Source organism: Prionailurus viverrinus, chromosome C1 (genome assembly GCF_022837055.1).
Source record: "Prionailurus viverrinus isolate Anna chromosome C1, UM_Priviv_1.0, whole genome shotgun sequence".
NCBI classification, from domain to species: domain Eukaryota; kingdom Metazoa; phylum Chordata; class Mammalia; order Carnivora; family Felidae; genus Prionailurus; species Prionailurus viverrinus.
In genome coordinates this window covers 126,838,653-126,858,554 of record NC_062568.1, presented here as the reverse complement: position 1 = coordinate 126,858,554, position 19,902 = coordinate 126,838,653, and the positions used below count along the sequence as shown (strand labels likewise).

General features: G+C 34.9%; 1 pseudogene; it reads left to right on the top strand.

Moving 5' to 3' along the window:
* The first annotated feature begins 11,220 nt into the window (after positions 1 to 11,220).
* On the top strand, positions 11,221 to 12,552 carry LOC125173733 (tubulin alpha-1C chain-like; annotated as a pseudogene).
* Positions 12,553 to 19,902: the final 7,350 nt, after the last annotated feature.

The window sequence follows — 19,902 nt, the reverse complement described above, 5'->3', positions numbered from 1 at the left end:
AATGTTCCATATGCACTCAAAAAGAATGTATATTTTGCTGCTTTAGGATGAGATGCTCTGAATATATCTGGTAAGTCCATCTGGTCCAGTGTATCATTCAAAGTAATTTCTTTGTTGATCTTCAGCTTAGATGATCTGTCCTTTGCTGTAAGTGGGGCGTTAAACTCCCCTACTATTACTGTATTATTATCAGTGAGGTTTTTTTTTTTAGTTCATTATTAATTGATTTATATATTTGGCTGCTTTCAATATGGGGGCATAAATATTTGCAATTGTTAGATCTTCATGTTGGATAGACCCTTTATTGTGATATAATGTCCTTCTTCATCTCTTGTTACAGTGTTTGGTTTAAAATCTAGTTTCTCTTATGTAAGTAGGCTACTCTGTCTTTCTATTGATGTCCATTAGCATGATAAATGATTCTCCAGCCCCTTACTTTCAATCTTCAAGTGTCTTTAGGTGTAAAATGAGTCTTTTGCAGGCAGTATATAGATGAGTCTTGTGGGGGGTTTTTGTTGTTGTTGTTCTTGTGTTTTTTTATCCATTCTGGTACTCTGTGTCTTTTGATTAGAGCATTTAGTCCATTGGCTATGTTAAAGTTAATAAATCAATACAGTTAGAGGAAACCTAGAAATTCAATAAAATGATACTCAAAAACGAATTAGCTTTTAAAATTGGAATGGTGAAACCTCAAAACAAAATGCTTACTCCACAGTAGTGTTTCACAGAGTCTCTGAAATTATCTAAAGCATGCTATTTTTGATAAATACATTTCTCTACTCATGACTCACCTTCATCAGCCAATTATATTCATCCTATTCCCTCTATGGTCTTCTCTGGCCTCTTGAATTAATGACCCCTTATTTCAGGGCTTTTCTCAGGAAATTAAAAATGGCATTGCATAAAATTCCCCTAATATTAGTCAAACTATCTTTAGAACTCATACTGTGATTTCCTTGAACTCTGAAGTTAACACATGCAGTCCAATTTCTATTACTAAATAAAAACAGCCTTTTTCAAGTAAATAATTATATAATTATAAAATGTGTTACTCGCTCCTTTTCATATTGGCATCTACTGATGTAACCCCTTCCGTCCAGCAACTTTACTACCCTTAACCATCAAGGATAACCCCTTAATTATGGCTCTGCAGTTTTAAGAAGGGTTCATGACTTGAACAAATTTTTAGATACTGCAGTACCAAATCCTGTTTCACAAGTGTTTATTGGTGGATTTATATTAATAGTGAAAATGGTAATGCCATTAAACTATTCCATAATCTGTAAACTGAAAGTATTTACCAGAATCTAAATCAACTCAAGTGGCTACCTAGAGATAGTGCTGTTTAAAGCTACAAGATCATAGTAGAGATGATTGTACAGAAGTTAGTGTAATGACTTAATACACTATTGTGCTAAACAGGCTTTTTTGATTGAATCTTGTACAAAGGCCTACTACAGAGCAGAAGGAGAAATTTATAGAGATGTTCATAAGAATTTGATCATAAATGAACAAGATGTAAAAAAAATGTAAACAAAATGAAAACAATCATGATGTGAGGGCCAAGAGGCTGAGATATGTTGATGCCAAATGGTGATCTGGTAAATGGATGTTTGCCATCATGCTCCATGAGACCATCTATCAAGGTAGGAAAAAATGTGCCAGAATCTGTAGGAAAATGTTGTGTATGACAGCAGAGGACAGGGACTGGTTGTGGCTAACTTGAAGATGTATATATATATATATATATATATATATATATATATATATATGTATATATACATATATATATGTATATATGTATATACACACACATGCATACATGAAGATATATATATATACACACACATATATATATATATATATGTATGTACATATATATATATATATATATATATATATATATATATATATTTGCTGTGATCCTGAAATGCAAAATTTTTGTGTAATGAAACATTGTGACTAAAAGCAATGTTCTTTCTTACTAAATTATGAAACCAATAGAGCAGAAACATACTTGGTATTGAGAGTGATCCACATATAATCTATAATCACATCAAAACAAGGTTATATTCTACCACTGAAACAGAAACTGTAGCTGTCAAAATATAGCAATGTATACACAATTCATAAACCTATTCAAGTAATTATAATATTTTAGGATGAAGTAGCATTGAATATCAAATAGAAAAATGGAGTTTAGAGATATTTAGGATTTGAGGAACTACTTTATGTATCTGGTAAGGTGTTTTGTTATGATACTGAGATTATTTTATACTCACAGAGACAAATGGAGCAATGATAGTTTCTCATATTTCAATGCCATGTTCAAGTTCAGTAAAAATGCTCTTTTTTAATGTTAAATTTGAGGTTGGAAGAATCACACAAGTAATTTCCTTGTCATTTTTATGTACTTCAGCATTTTTATGAATTGCTTTTCTTGTAGATAACATGGTATATATTTCACAACTTATTTAGCTTGTTTCATTATTTCTTAAGCAGAAAAGATTTATATTACTAGGGATTATGTAAGAGGAAAGCAGTTACTTAAGATACTGAAGTAAAGTAGAGTTAAGATGCTGGACAACAATGGCACAGTAAACTCCATAAAACTTACTTGACAGCAAGGTATTTTTATGATCCACACACTATAAATGTTGGTGTAATGGAGTGAAAAGCATATTTAAATTGCCTAGAGAATAACAATGAAAGATGGAAGGAATTTTCTGTGTAAATATTTTATAGTTCTAGAGCACTGCTCATTTAATATGGTTTATTTTTCTGAGTGATAATAAAATGACCTGGGCTACTTCTATTTACCTATTTCTAAGTTATAAATTGATTAGCTAGGCCATTATCTCTTATTTTAATAATCCTATTATTTTAAAAAGCATATAAATAGCATTTTTATCTGCTTTTAAGCAAAGCAGATATTTTACAATATTTATTTTACATTAATATAAAACTTAAAATATGGGTAGTTATTGTTGTCATATGATGAAATAGGGCCATTAAAGTGTTTTGGATAATTCCATCACGTTAAAAATATATATTGTTAGGGTTATATGTGAACATTGTAACAGGATAAGTTCCATGACTCTGCATTACAATAATTTAAAGTAAGTTGAGATCTAAATTTGGCTTCACACACCAGTCTTCCAACCTGTTTTCAGAGTTCCCCCAAGTATTTCCCCCTAGAATGTTTATTGATAGTCTAAATTCAATGCCTTTAGTTCCAGTGTTTCCCTCGTATCAGGTTAAAAAATTCTTGAAAGAGGTAAACAGAATTGTGTGCACACATACGTGCCTCTCTGTGCACGCATATGTTTAACAGTGCATATTAATAACTAGTGTTTGCTGAAATACTCTTCACACTATAAAATTTAAATCTCATGAGGTAACTATAATTAGGTGATACTTGGATGATCACTGTATGTTTGGGGTGTGTAAATACCCTACTAGGGTTGAAGTGTACACTTAGATTAATAATACTAATTAAAAAAAATGTAATGCACTAAGAGATTAAACACCCCAGAATAACATAGCTTTGGCAAATAATTGTCTTCAGATACACTGATGCAGATACATTAATTAATAAGACCATGTTGAAGGAAACTATTTTTTTTATCTTAAAATTGTAGGCAAGGGCTATTATCTAGTCTATTTCTTTGTATAACAATGTCGGTTCAAGCATTTTTTGCCTCATCTTTTAATTTAAAATCTAGTTAGTTAATATATAGTGTAATATCAGTTTCATAGTTTTTAACATTTAAATAAATATTTGGTAGTAAGATATCAAGCCTTTATTCAATTAATAGACATAAATAAAATATTGAGCATCTACCAACTTAATTTTTTTTAATGTTTATTTTTGAGAGAGACAGTGCGAACGGGGGAGGGGCAGAGAGAGAGAGAGAAGGAGACACAGAATCCAAAGCAGACTCCAGGGTCTGAGATGTCAGCCCAGAGCCTGATGCGGGACTCAAACTCACGAGCTATCAGATAATGACCTGAGCTGAAGTCAGACACTTAACCAATTGAGGCACCCAGGCGCCCCAAGCATCTACCAATTTCTATATAACTTCCTGCATCCACTTTTATATTGTGGTTAGAATATTTCTGTTATTGACTTGTTCAATTTGAGTTGTGAGTTTGATATCTAAGTAAATACATTAGTCGGAATACCCAGGGTTGGTTGGAGAGAACAGTAACTTCTATGTGTCCCATTCCACTAAATGATATATTGACTTCACCATTTAAAATATGGCAGATAGGGCGCCTGGGTGGCGCAGTTGGTTAAGCGTCCGACTTCAGCCAGGTCACGATCTCGCGGTCCGTGAGTTCGAGCCCCGCGTCAGGCTCTGGGCTGATGGCTCAGAGCCTGGAGCTGTTTCCGATTCTGTGTCTCCCTCTCTCTCTGCCCCTCCCCCGTTCATGCTCTGTCTCTCTCTGTCCCAAAAATAAATAAACGTTGGAAAAAAAAATTAAAAAAAAATAGGGCAGATATTTTAATTCCATGCCTTTGGGGGTTTTGTTGTGTTTTGTTTTGTTTTGTGTTTGAGAGTGAGAGTGCACTTGCAAGTGGGGAACTTATAGAGGGAGAGAGAGAGAAAATCTTAAGTAGCTTCATACCCAGTGGAGAGCCTGATGTGGGGCTCAATCCCATGACCATGAGATCATGACCTGAGCTGAAATCAAGAGTCAGATGCTTAACTGACTAAGACACCCAGGCACCCCTTAATTCCATGTTTTTGGACATAAGCACAAGAATAACAGTGACAGATTTTCATTAAAAAATATTCTCTCAAACATTACTAATGAACTGTTTTAATATATTTCCACTTTCACTGTATGAAATTGGAATTTATGGTGATAAATTCTTTTAAGTAAAATTTACAGTAAAATTTTAGCTATTGAACATTATTTTTAGCATATAATTTGCTATTTATAAATATGTACCTATTATAATTATGCTATAGTAACTATGGTATATTTGCTACAAAATGATGCCATAAACACTTATGCTTAAAAACTAGTGACTACATTTGTGCCCTCTTTGATATTTCTATAAATTATATTATTAAAGACAACAATATTTCTAATTCTATTACTGACAGATATTAAGCTCCTTTTTTCAGAAAAATAAAACAAACATAGTGCCACAAAAAATTAGGGAATACTTCTTCAAAGACATACCACATAAAGGATACACATGTATTTAAATACATTATTACTGTTATTTTTAAAATTTATTTCCTTCTTCATTCAGATTTTTCTTAAAAACTGAAGGAATTTGTACCATTTTATTTTGTTTGTTTTTTTGGTCAGGTGACATTGTCATAGCATTCCTACTGTTTTTGCAATTTCTAATTTACCTAATAATGCTTTTGGCGTTATTCTCCCCTTACTGCTCACTGCTTTTTGTCTATACTTCTTCTAAATAGTTTAATTGACTTTATTCTTGAGATATTGCGTCTTTTTTTCTTCTCTCTCCTTTTTTTTGGATATAGCATTTATGTTTATGGATCACCATATAGTACAGAATAACAGCGTACAAGTTGTTATATACAGCTTTCTCCATTCCATTATTTAGTAAGTTATTTTTTCTTACAGTTTTTATTTTTTCATTGGTTAAATAGACCTTCTGATATTTTTTTAACTTCCAAGTGACTTTAATGTTATTAGTGAAAGAGTGGTAGGGTTTGTTCAATTGTTTTCATTAAAATCTAGTACTATTGCATTGTGATGTGAGAATTTCTGATCTCTGAAATATGCTAAGCTTTTTGGACTAGTTATAAAATATTTTTCTTAAGCACTCATTGAACACATTTTAAATTTTCTCTGTATTTAATAAAGCTCAATGAGTTTGTCTTCTTCATTTTTTTTTAAATTTTTTTTCAACATTTTTTATTTATTTTTGGGACAGAGAGAGACAGAGCATGAACGGGGGAGGGGCAGAGAGAGAGGGAGACACAGAATCGGAAACAGGCTCCAGGCTCTGAGCCATCAGCCCAGAGCCCGACGCGGGGCTCGAACCCACGGACCGCGAGATTGTGACCTGGCTGAAGTCGGACGCTTAATCGACTGCACCACCCAGGCGCCCCTGTCTTATTCATTTTTAATGCTTCATTGCTTAAAGGACTGCCTGGGACATAGGAGGCAACTGATAAATAATTGTTGCTTGAATGATGAGTGTATTGAATAATGCTGGGTTTTGGGGGGGGGTGTTTTGTTTTTTGTTTTTTTTTTTTTGTTTTGTTTTTTTGAGATTGAGAGAGCACTAGTGGTAGAGGGAGAAGGAGAGAATCTTAAGCAGTTTCCATGCTCAGCGTGGAACCCAACACAGGACTTGATCCATGATCATTAGACACTTAACCAACTGAGTCACCCAGGGGCCCCAATAATACTGTTATTGAAATTTCAACATCCATGACTGTATTTCATGGGAGACCTGAGTGGTTCAGTCAGTTAAGCATCTGATGCTTGATTTCAGCTCAGGTCATGATCTCACAGTTTGTGAGTTCTAGCCCTTGTTGGACTCTGTGCTGACAGTGTGGAGCTTGCTTGGGATTCTCTTTCTCTCCCTCTCTTTCCGCCCCTTACCTGCTCATTCTCATTCTCTCACTCCCTATCTCTCAAAATAAATAAATAAATAAACATTGAAAAACACAGCAATTTGTCTATATTTTAAAAATATATATACATGACTGAATTTCAAAAATGTGTAACCTGGAATAACGGATAACAAGAAAAAGGGAAAATGGAATCCTGCAGGCAGTATATGAAAACGAAAGGTTTACTCTTTTTAATAAGAACAAACACAAATAATGAATAATGCTTTTATTTTCTCTACTCTCTCTGTTGATATGAAGTTCACTTACAGGGAATATTAAAACTGTGATAGACTCAAATGTAAATTGACACCTTGATTGTCTATTTGAGGGAGTTTTTTCACTTAGAAGGCTTATATGGAGTCAATGCAGTATGGTTAATGCATTTCCATGACATCTCACTTGTTTTCAAGTACTTGAGAGTTATCTATTAGTAAATCCAAAATAGTAACAGAAATCTCTTTACCGGTTTTGTTGACAGCATTGTTCACTATGATTACCAATTTTCAAAACTATTTGTATTTAAATACAACTTCCCTTCTATAAGTACTCTTCATCTCTTTGCTTGTTTATGAGGCCAATTCAACTTTAATAACTTTTTTGAGATGACAGAAAATATCAGTGGTGACAGAATTAATAACTGAGGTCTTTGTGTATAGACAAAAGGTTTTACTAGTGGTAATATGATTTTCTAATTTTGTGCTGAGATTTGTGACATTAAATTATTTGCCATAGCAACTGTCTGTGTTGTCATAAAACATAGGAAAATGACTTCAATTCAGGTTCAGTAACACAAAACCATAAGAAAACAAAATGAGAAACACATTGGTAAGTTAAAGATTCTTTTCATAATTTCATTTTTTATATCACTAAGTTAATATCAAGTATTTCTTTGAATATAAAGTATGAATATATACACTATATGTGCATATATGTATAATATAAATAGATAATTATAAAATATTTATTATATACCTAAAAACATGCTTTTCAGTGACAACATTATATATTAAAATAATCAGTAAATGTGTAATTTGTGAATCACAGTAGTCAAAGTTTGTTTACTTTATGAAAGAAACATGTATTTGCCAACAAAATACTTTAAAATGAAAAAGTAGATTGGGTGCCTGGGTGGCTCAGTCAGTTAAGCATCCGACTTTGGCTCAGGTCATGACCTCATGGTTCCCAAGTTTAAGCCCTGCATCAAGCTCTGTGCTAACAGCTCAGAGCCTGGAGCCTGTATCTGATTCTGTGTCTCCCTCTCACTGCCCCTCCCATGCACACAGTCTGTCTCTATCAAAAATGGATAAACATTTAAAAAATCTTTAAAAATGAAAAATGTAGGCAAGCACATGATTCTATTTGCTTCCTATGAAATCGTGGTTCCCCAGTGGATACAATCCACCACCAATAATGGTTAGAGAAAACAAGAGGGAGAAGGCTCTAGCAGCCTAGTGGTCCCAGGACAGGGTCTGTCATTTTATAAAGAGGTGATTGTACTCAGAGTGGAACTTACTTGGAAACACAACCAACACTGAGGCCTGTAGTACAACTTGTGTGGGCGCCTTCCTAGAACAAGCACAAGGGCATTCAAGGAAAATGAGTTCAATTGCTTTATAAAAAAAATCCAGAGGAAATGAACATCAGCTCCGACATGTAAAATGCTAGAAGTCATCATTACCATACTTAGAGTAGGAAAAAAGTTATACAAACTGAAAATCAATGACTTTTCTTGAGCCCATCAGAGAATAGAGGTCAAAAAACAACCATCCACCTTGAAATCTAGAGAAATAAGCAAATACGCAGAACCAGAATTGAGATCCCTTTCCCTGGAAAGAAGCTGCTGGAGCCATAAACTGGTAAGAATACTTACTGGTAATATTGGCACATTGATAGAGACTGTGTGCAGACTACAGTGAAATGAGAATCTCCTGAGGTCATACTTCTATGGAGGGTCTCCTTCTGTGGGTTTTATCTCCAAGAGACCCTCACAAGGAACTTAATGTAAAGAGCCAAAACAAAAATCACCTCATGTCTCTGGGAAGGGAGGGGAAAATGAAACATTTTGCAATATGTCCAGAGCATTCTTCATAATAAAGGCCAGCTTTCCAAGAAAAAAGATTTTTTTCTAGAGACTTATCTCATCTGTGGGAAAGGGAATTTCTTTGACTCCAGCCCTCTCTAACCTTCCTGTCTCTCCTGAGGTAGGAAATAAAATCAACAAAACTCTTTTGAAGGTAATAACCCAGGGACACAGACCATCTGCATTTTATGACTAAAATGTAATCATAACATAATAGAATGCTTCTCTATTCCACGTTTTACTATGACATTAACAACAGCATGGTATAATAACAGTGGATGATAACTAAAATTGCTGCAGGGCTCAGCCTCTATTTAAGAAGGAGTTTTTAGGAAAGCCAGAAGACAACAGGAGAGACAAAAACAAGGACACAAGAAGAAACTAAAGCCCCTGGCACATACAGCTGCAGTAAATTTTAAGTAGAGCCCAACTGCCAACTGAATTACCTAATATTTTAGATTCACCTTTCTTTTTTTTTTTTTAATTTTTTTTCAACATTTATTTATTTTTGGGACAGAGAGAGACAGAGCATGAACGGGCGAGGGGCAGAGAGAGAGGGAGACACAGAATCGGAAACAGGTTCCAGGCTCCGAGCCATCAGCCCAGAGCCTGACGTGGGGCTCGAACTCACGGACCGCGAGATCGTGACCTGGCTGAAGTCGGACGCTTAACCGACTGCGCCACCCAGGCGCCCCTAGATTCACCTTTCAATAAAACAAGTGTCATGCTAAAAAGCAAGAAGAAAATGAAGATGGTGATCCAAAGTGAGCATCAAAACTGGACTTACATGCAGTGCAGATTTTGGAATTATTACAGAGGACATTAAAATAACTACGATTATGTGTGCAATTGAAGAAATAAAACAGATTAACATATGGGGGGTGAAGATGGAGAGAAACCATAAGAGACTCTTAAAGATAGAAAACAAACTGAGACTTGATGGAGGGGAGATGGGTGAGGGATGGGCTAGATGGGTGCTTAGGTCATGATCTCACAGTTCGTGAATTCAAGCCCCATGTTGGGCTCTCTGCTGACAGCTGAGAGCCTGCAGCCTGCTTTGGATTCTATGTCTCCTTCCCTCTCTCTATGTCCCTTCCCAACTCAGGCTCTCTCTCTGTCTCTCAAAAAAAATGAATAAACATTAAAAATATTTTTTAAAAAAAGAAAATACTAGGAATCAAACACTGTAACAGAAATGGTAAATACCTTTGATGGATTCATCAGTAGACTGGATAAGGTTAAGGAAAGAGTAAGTGAGCTTGAAGATATGTCAATAATAACTCCCCCCAAAAAATGCAAAGGAAAGAAGGATGAATAATAACAGTAGAAAAAGCAGAGCAGAATATCTAAAAATAGTGGGACATTCAAAAGAGTAATTTATATATAATTGGGAATACCAAAATGAGAAGAAAGATAACAAAGCAGAAGAAAAAACTGGAGTGATAATGACTGAAAATGTATAAAAATTTTAAAAACTGACAAAATTAATGACAGACACCAAACTAGCAATCCACAAAGCTCAGAGAACCAACCAGGATAAATAGTAAAATGTCTACAATCAGGTGTATCACAGTTAAGGTACAAAAACCAAAGACAGAAAAAAATGTTGAAAGAACCCAGAATAGGAGTAAAAACACCCTACCTAGAAAGGAAAAAGCATAAGAATTAAAGCAGACTTGTCAGAAATCATACAAGCCAGAAGACAGTGAAATGCAATTTTAATGTGTTGAAAGAAAACAAACATTCAATTTCACGTGATTGAAATGCATTCAAATCCAAATAAAGAGAAATGGATTCTGAAGGCAAAAGAAAAAAAAATAGAGAAAATTCTTGGACAACTTATCTAATCAACAAGAAATGGTAAAAGAAGCTCTTCAAAGAGAAAGAAAATAATGCAGACCTTTACTGAAAGAGTTGGCAAAATAATTTCTTCATGGAGAAAACTCCAAAGGTATAAAACTTTATCTTTCATTAAAAAAGGAAAGCCTGGGGGAAAAAAATAAATGAATGTGAAATAAAATCTTTTAGTTTTCTTACTCTTACTTGACTTGTTTGTTTGTTCAAGTAATCTAACAAACTCTACCGAAATTATAGCATATGGATAAATGCTGGAATATGGAATGACAGCAATTCTATAAGGGACAGAAAGGAGGAATTGGGAATTGTTATAAGGCTCCTGCAGTATTGATGAGATTATATAATGTATTTGAATTTGACCCAGCCTCATTGTAAATGTGCATTTCAAACTCTAAGGAAACCAAAAATATTTCATGAAACAAGCATGTTAATATGCAAATTCAGGAAAGAAAGTAGAATTATATAAAATATTGAACTAAAACCAGAGAAGACAGAAAAAGAGGTGGAGAAGGGACAAAAGAAAAGAAGAATAGAACAAAGAAAAGAAAATTATAAACATGGAAGATGCTATCCAACTATATCAATAATTACTTCTACTACTTTTCCTCCAGACTCAGTGGGAAATCCTTGTTGCCATCCCCTCACCTCCTCCAGTCCCGAGGAGTCCTACAAGTCTCAGTCATGCATGAGTGTATCTCTATCCACGTTGGCCAGGCTGTCCAGATCAGCAATGCCTGCTGAGAGCTCTGTTGCCTGGAACATGACATCCAGCCTGATGGCCAGATGCCAAGTGACAAGACCATTGGGGGAGGAGATGACTCTTTCAACACCTTCAGTGAGAGGAGTGTTGGCAAGCATATTCCCAGGGCAGTGTTTGTAAACATGTAACCCACAGTCATTGATGAAGTTCGCACTGGCTCCTGCCACCAGCTCTTCCACCCTGAGAAGCTCATCAAAGATAGGAAGATGCTGCCAGTAACTATGCCCAAAGATACTATACCATTGGCAAGGAGATCACTGACCCTGTCTCAGACTGACTTTGTAAGCCGGCTGACCAGAAGCCCAGTTTTCAGGGCTTCTTGGTTTTCCACAAGACACAGCTTTGGAGGGTAACTGGTTCTGTGGTCACCTCCCTACTGATAGAACATCTCTCTTGTCAATTCTGGCAAGAAGTCCAAGCTGGAGTTCTCCATTTACTGAGCCCCCCAGGTTTCCATAGCTGTAATTGAGCCCTATCACTCTATCCTCACTACCCATACCAGCTGGAACACTCTGATTGTGGTAGACCAGGAGGCCATCTATGAAATTTGTGGTAGAAACCTCTATATAGAACACCAACCTACACTAAATTTAACCGCCATAATAGCCAGAGTGTGTCCTCCATCATTGCTTCTCTCAGATTTGATAGAGCCCTAAATGCTGATCTGACAGAATTCCAGACCAATCTGGTGCCCTCTTGCCACATATGCTCCTGTTATCTCTGCTGAGAAAACCTACTATAAACAGTTTACTGTAGCAGAGATCACCAATGGATTCTTTGAGCCAGCTGTCCAGATGGTGAAATGTGACCCTCAACATGATAAATACATGGCTTATTGCCTGTTGTACCATGGTGGTGTGGTTCTCAAAGATGTCAGTGCTGCCATTGTCACCATCAAGACCAAGCATACCATCCAGTTGGTGGACTGGTGCCTCACTGGCTTCAAAGTTGGCATTAACTGCCGGTCTCCCACTAGGGTACCTGGTGGAGACCTGGCCAAAGTACAGCGAGATGTGTGTATGCTGAGCAACACCACAATCATTGCTGAGGCCTGGGCTCACCTGGACCACAGGTTTGACCTGATGTGTGCCAAGCATGCCTTTGTTCATTGGTATGTGGGTGAGGGCATGAGGGAAGGAGAATTTTCTGAAGCCTGTGAGGACATGACTGCCCTTGATAAGGATTATGAGGAGGTCAGAACGGATAGTGCTGAGGAAGAGGAATAGGGCAAAGAGTATTAATTAACCTGTCTGCTATAATTTTACACTCCGTTGTCTTGGGACTGTCTTTTTTCTGTTTTAGAAGCTATCAATTGTGGCCCTCACTTGTTAATAAAAATGATGTTTCTGAAATAACAATAATAATAATAATCACTTCAAATGTTAATGGTCTAAATTCAACAATTAAAAGACTGTCAGAGAAAACTAAACACAAACACACAAGACACAGTATATGTTGTATACAAGAAACCTACTTTAATATAAAGCCAAAGATAGGTTAAAAGTAAATGAGTAGAGAAAAATATACCATGCTAACACTAATTTAAAGAAAGATGGAGTTGCTACAGTAATTTCAGACACCTGAATATTTATAGCAGCCTTTTCATTACAAACCAAAACTTGGAAGCAGCCAAGTCCTTCAATAGTGAGAAGTGAACAAACTGTAGGATGTCCACACAATGGAATGTTATTTAGTGCTACAAGAAAATGAGCTGTCAAGCCATGAAAAGGCATAAAGGAACCTTAAATGCATATTACTAAGTGAAAGTAGCCAATCGGAAAAGACTAAATACTGTACCATTCTGACTATACGATGTTCTGAAAAAGGCAAAACTATGGAGATAGTGAAAAGCTCAGTGGTTTCCAGTGGCTAACGGAGAAGATGGGATGAATAGGCAGAGCACAGATTTTTAGGGCAGTTAAACTATTCTGTGTGCTACTGTAATGGTGATCCCATGTCATTATACATTTGTCAAAACCCGTAAAATGTGCACCACCAAGAGTACACCATAATATAATCAATGCACTTTGTGTGATAAAGTTGTGTCATTGTGGTAGGTTCATGGATTGTAATAAATGTGTCACTCAGGTAAGGGATGTTACCATTTGGAGGGGCTGTGCATATGTAGGGGAGAGTGTATATGGTAACTTTCTGTATTTCCCACTCAGTTTTGCTGTGAACCTAATACTCCTCTAAAAATAAAGTCGATTTGATAACATTTTAAAAAATGAGGGTCCCAGAGAGTCCCAGTTACAACTGATACAAAAGTTAAGTGAGGATTTTTTTACTAAAGAACACATTGTAAACAGATATTAAAAATATAAATTTTAGATGCTACGTGGAGTTATGAAAATTGCAGCCTACCGTTTGAAATTATAATGAAAATAATCAGAGCAATGAAAAAAATGTGTATTTCTTTAACTAGTGATATGACTGTTTTGAGCAGATTGGAGAACAGAAGCAGATACAGTGTAAGAGAGCTGTATCCTCCTGTACTGATAAGACAGTCCATAAAAAATGTTTACCATTTGACCCTGAAGTATAAGTATATGATACAGAGACATATAAAATGTTAAAAATAGTTACTTCTGGGTTGTGGGTTGATGAATGAAAAGTGCTATGCTAAAAGATATTTTTGTTGTAAGCATTTATATTTATAGGTACATATAGCATGTTTGTATAATTAATTTATATGTCATATGCGTATATACATGATAACTATTTAAAGCATGTTTGGCAATATCATGAGTTTATTTATTTATTTTTAAATTAAATTTTATTTTTACATTTATTATTTTTGAAAGACAAAGAGAGACAGAGCACTAGTCAGGGAGGGATAGAGAGAAGGAGACACAGAATCCAAAGCAGGATTCAGGCTCTGAGCCGTCAGCACAGAGCCTGATGTGGGCTCAAACTCATGAATCATGAGATCATGACCTGAGCCGAAGTCAGACACTTAACTGCCTGAGCTACCCAGGTGCCCCAATATCATGACTTTAGATATGACATTATAAGGCCAACTTCATAGATTATAAAGTCTGAGTTTAAATGAGCTGTTTTTGTTTTTGTGGTTTTTTTTTTAATTCCTTTCCAGTTCATGTGCTTTCTATCCTCATAACAAATAATATTTTATGGTAAATATTTTTGGTAATTTTGTAGAGAGAAAGGAAAAGCTTTTTGAAGTTTCTTGGCTGGCAAGTCCCATCTGGTGCTCTTATTATCTGTTGTAGACTCTGAACATTTTATGAGTTATAGCACCTGTCGATTAGCACTGTAAAATCCACAGATGGATTCTGGTATTTCATGCATGTTGGTGCCAAGGATATGCTTTAAATTTATATATGCCCTCTTTACCAGCCAATATACTCCCATCAAAATAAGAAGAGAACTATGCTTGAATCATAGATACAACTGAATCTGAAAGTCAAAGCTCTCAATGCTGACTTTCCAAAACAAGGGGATGTATAGTGCCCTAGGGAAAAGGTGAAGGCCAGTGGATGGCCAAAAAAAAATGTTAGAGAAGGTATCACACGTTATAGATAAATGATCATATAACTTGTCATCCAAATTGAGTATTTTTGAGGATGCCATTCATTATTATGCCAAGATAACAAGAATAATTGGAACTATCCTGACACCTCAGTTTTAAAATCTGTTAGAGGATCCATTATACAGTATTAGGAGACTAATGAGACAAGTTGAGTACATATCAAATACTTGAGGTCTCTGTAGTTAACCATGTCTCAAAGATATTTGGGATTATTAAGACTCCTATTTGTAGTGGTCATTTATTGTTTGCTTCTTTGGTATCCATATGGCTTACTTCCATTACAGCCCTATGTTTCATTTGTTTAGTGGCTTTGTACACATGATCTGGTAGAGCCTCACTCCAAACTTTTATAAGCCAAAGTCATTTGAAATAACAGAAAAATTATGCACTAAAATAATTTATCAATGTTTCGTATATTGTTTCTTGTTAATATCTTACTGAAGAAATGGCAAGTAAAACATTTTGTTAATATGGGAGCAAATAAGAAAAAGAAAGTGTCAGAAGGGAGCTGTGCAGACATCAAGGCCAATCTTTTACTTTTTCTACAAAGCCTCTTTCATTTCTGCCAACTGGCCATCTATTCATTTGCAGTTCACTATTCTGATGATATGGGACATCACAAGGACAATAACCCCCAATTTTTTTTTGTTTTCTTCAAATGAAGTGTTGAAAACTTTTTCTGTTAGTAAAACTATAAAACTATTTCTGTTATTTATTCTTAGAACTCCCACTTGGAGTAGACACAGAAATTAGCATCAAGCTCACATCTAGGTTTAGTTTGGTTTACTTCTTTTATAATATTGTTCAATAAAATATCCTGCTCAAATTGACTTATTACAAATAATGCCAGAAATCATAGATCAGTTTAAAATGCATAACCTTTTATGGATAAAAATAAATTGATTACCAATTTACTACTAGGGAGAAACTTCAAGATCCTATCAGTCAAATGATGACATAAAATACAGCCTAAAATTGTTTTATCATTTCACTTCCACTACTTAACACAGCATGTGATTATACCTTACAGAAGTTTTGACTGTGTCCTTTTTTGTTTGTTTTTTAATATTTTTTCAGCTTATGTCCTTCACAATGCTTATCTATATCAAAATTATGTATATTTGATATATATGTGGCTTTTATATACATATGAAATTTCATATTTGTATGAATTTACTGTGAAATTTCATTATATATATATGTGTATGTTAAAATCTGTACTTATAATTTTATGATAGAATTAACTCTTAAAGATAGCTGTCATAAAAAATTATGGACTAAATCAGGCATGCTAAGAATATATTTTTATTTTGAAGTGTTATATACACATGTCAAAACAACTGGCTGAAAATGTGAAGTACTCAGTCAATCAACCAGTTATGTTGTCTATGATGCCAAGCAGCCAGTTTGATTGATATTTGTTCTTAACCAAATGAATTGACTCTATGGAGCCATTGACATTATCTTTATAAAGAACAAAGTTGATCATGCCATATCTCTGCTTAAAAACCTGTCCATAACTTAAAGGACAAAATCCAAAATCTTCAGCTTGACCAAAAAGGCCTTTCAAGACCTGTCCACAAATTTGCTTTTCTGACTCATCTTCTATCCTTTCCCCATTGTCCAACTATTGTGCTATTGGTGATTATACTCTCCCTCTGACACTCCAGACATGTTCATGATTCTTTTCTGTGGGCTTTTCTTATGCCAGCATGTTCCCTCCATTACCTGCTGTCCCCACTGGCTTGACTGTTCATCTGGCAGTTTCTTTATGACTCTAGGTCACATTGTCGGTTGTGCCATACCTTCCACCTCTGCCTTTCTGCTCAGTCCCATTTGTTCCCATAACATTTTTATTTGGGGAATAGTGAATAAATGACTAATGTTAGTTGGATGGATACGTGAATGAATAAATTAATAACTTGCTTTTTGGTATCTGAATCAACATTCCTAAAGTTAATTATGTGCCCATTGGGCCCCTTCCATTTCAATTCACTTGGAAATATATGTACCTTCTACCTCAGCAGCATTGAACATTAAACTATATCTGGGATTCTGTATGCCACCTATGTACCAGAATCACTGTGAAAGAAAGTTTAGGATGATGAAACAAGAATCAAGAAGAAAACTATCGAAGATGTTTCAAAGCTTATGAAGATTTAAGAAAAATGCCCATTAACAAAATAATAAGTATATCAATATATTTCCTAGATTTTCCTAGATTACTTTTTATCTACTTTATATTTTACTTTACTTTTACTTTATATTTTACTTTATATGAGCTGACCTCATATAAGAGGCTGTCACTTCAGTTAAAAATTATTTTCACAGTTTTTGCTCAAATGTCCCATTTTTCATAAGATCTTCTCTGGTCATGCTGTTTACAGATACACCCACTTTAGCCTGATCTATATATTTTTCTTTCCATGTCTTATTTTCCTTGCCAGCTCTCATCACCTCCTAATAATCCATGTAATCAATGTATTCAGTTTATTATCTATCACCCTCCAGGGGAAAATAAGTTTCACAAATGAAGTAATTTTTTGCTTTACTAGAAATTCAGTCATATTTGTGGAATTAATATCAGTGTTTTTCCTGCAAAAGTTGAACTAGAAAATGTGGCTAGTAACTCTGACTAATGACACTTCAACTTCAAACTCCCATGTTTGAACTTAAAACTGCAAGCCTTCCCTGAGGGGTAATAATATTTAAATTTACCACATGTGAAGTACACCAAAACTCACCCCTTTAAAAGTTAGATTTACAAATCTATGAGAAATGAAAGCACATTCTCAGTTCCTTTTTCTAAACATGTCAAACATATCACTTCTCCTCCCCAATGGAGAACCTAGTAGCACTTATGCCATATTTTTTAAAATATATCTCTGTATAGAAATTCAAGAAGTGACAAATCAGTGTTCCTCACTAATGGACATGATCATAAAAAACCTGGAGTTGGGGAGCATAAAGGCAATTTACCAATTTCCAATTATTTCATACATGAAAATACAACAGTACTTTGTGTTCCATGTAGTCATGGAAACCTGGTGACACCCTAGTATATTAACTACTCATTACTTGTATCAGTGATTTCCACATGGGGAATTGTTGGTTTCTTAGAGGGACAATTCTTTGTGCAGCAAATACTTGTTGCAAGGTGTTTTCTACCTCTGGCCCTAGCCACCAGCTTCTAGAAACCTTTTCTATTCCTCAGTACTGTTAGTCACAAACGTTTTCACACATTTTCAAAAGCCTCCTAAGTGGGCAGTCGAATACTCATTTTCTAAATAAATTTTTTAGGAATATACCTCAGAATAACATGTCTATTTAAATAAATCAAAGATACCAGTATGCTTCCTTAGCAGATATTACCAGAAAATAATCTATTATTTTACTGTTTTGAGGTTGATCTGAATCATCACCCTAACATTTCCTGGTTTAAGGAAATGTTTATGACCATACATATTCATCTCAATGTTCCATAGGCTTTAACTTGCATCACAGGCTATTTATTCAGAACTGCAATAATTAGAATCCAAAGAACCTAATAATGATACTTTTCAAAAGCTGTTTAGTAGAAAAAATTCTTGGGAATCTCTTAATGTTCGATAGTCAAAATCAGCATTCAATATAATAACGATTAAGCTATTCCAGTGGCAGTATATACCTGGAGCATATGCTTACTCATTGAAAAATAAAATGGACTTCACCCAAGATTTTACAGCAGGAATAGAAATTAGGGAGGCAAATAAAGAAAGGTAATTAAAAATAACAGCAATTAATCACTTAGAACAAATTACTCATAGAGCATTCTTGAGAAGTATTAGAAATTTTGCATTCATAACCAACTAGACCAAAAAAGGAAGGAGAAAAGCAATTAATGATTATATTGTTTTTCAGATATAAGGGCTTCTTAAAGCAGTGCACACCTTATTAGGCTTACTTTTAATTATTCAGGAAGAAAAAAATTCCAAGGAAAAAGTTGAAAAATTCAGTAATACATAAATATGCTACTATTAATGTGTTAATATGTTAAATGAAGAAACAATTTGAACATACCATTTTACATTAATTTAAACTTTTTAAAAAGAATCAAATAGTTAAGGGAGCCCTCATGTAAAAAAGCAGGGATCACATATCACCTAAACAGAACTCAAAAGTGTTCAGCACTACATGAAATAACACAGCATGCTATCTTGCGTATTAGGAATTTGTCCAGACAGTAACACATCTGAGACAGAGTAAAGCAGCAAAATTAAAAAAGTCATTCCATAAGGTGGGCTTCTGAGTAGGTATTAGTTATCCTTAGACATGAAAATATACACTCATTTTACTCTTTTTCCTTTTAATACTTTCAGGGAATGGCAGAAATCTGTATTACGAATTAAGCTAGTGGCACGTGGCGGCTCAATCTTTTTAGTGTCTGACTCGTGATTTTGGCTCAGGTGCTTATCTCACGATTTCATAACTTCAATTCCCCCAGGTGGAGCTCTGCACTGACAGCAGGAATCCTGCTTGAGATTCTTCCTCCCTCTTCTCTGCCCCTCCCCCGCTTGTGCTGTCTCTGCCTCTCTCAAAATAAATAAATAAACAACAACAACAAAAAAGACACATTGTTTAAAAAAAAAAAAAAAGGCACTGGGACGCCTGGGTGGCTAGGCAGTTAAGTGTCTGACTCTTGATCTCAGCTCAGGTCTTGATCTCAGGGTCCTGAGTTCAGGCCCTGCGTTGTGGAGCCCACTTAAAAAAAAAAAAAAAAAAAAAAAAAAAAAGGAATTCTGATAAACAAAGGAGGTGTTGATAAAGAATGAAAGATTCTGTAGGAATTTAACTATTTTAAAAGCAGTTTAATAATGAAATAACATTTTAATTCAAATAAAATCTTATGTTAAATTAAAAAAAGAAAAAGTACAATGTGGTAGAATTATTTGGGATAGTAAGGAAATGCTAATTAATATAGCATTAATGGTTAGAATGCTATCTTCTATTTTTGTTTACTGAGTATAATATGTCATTATAGGGCCTTTTGTTTGCTACATTT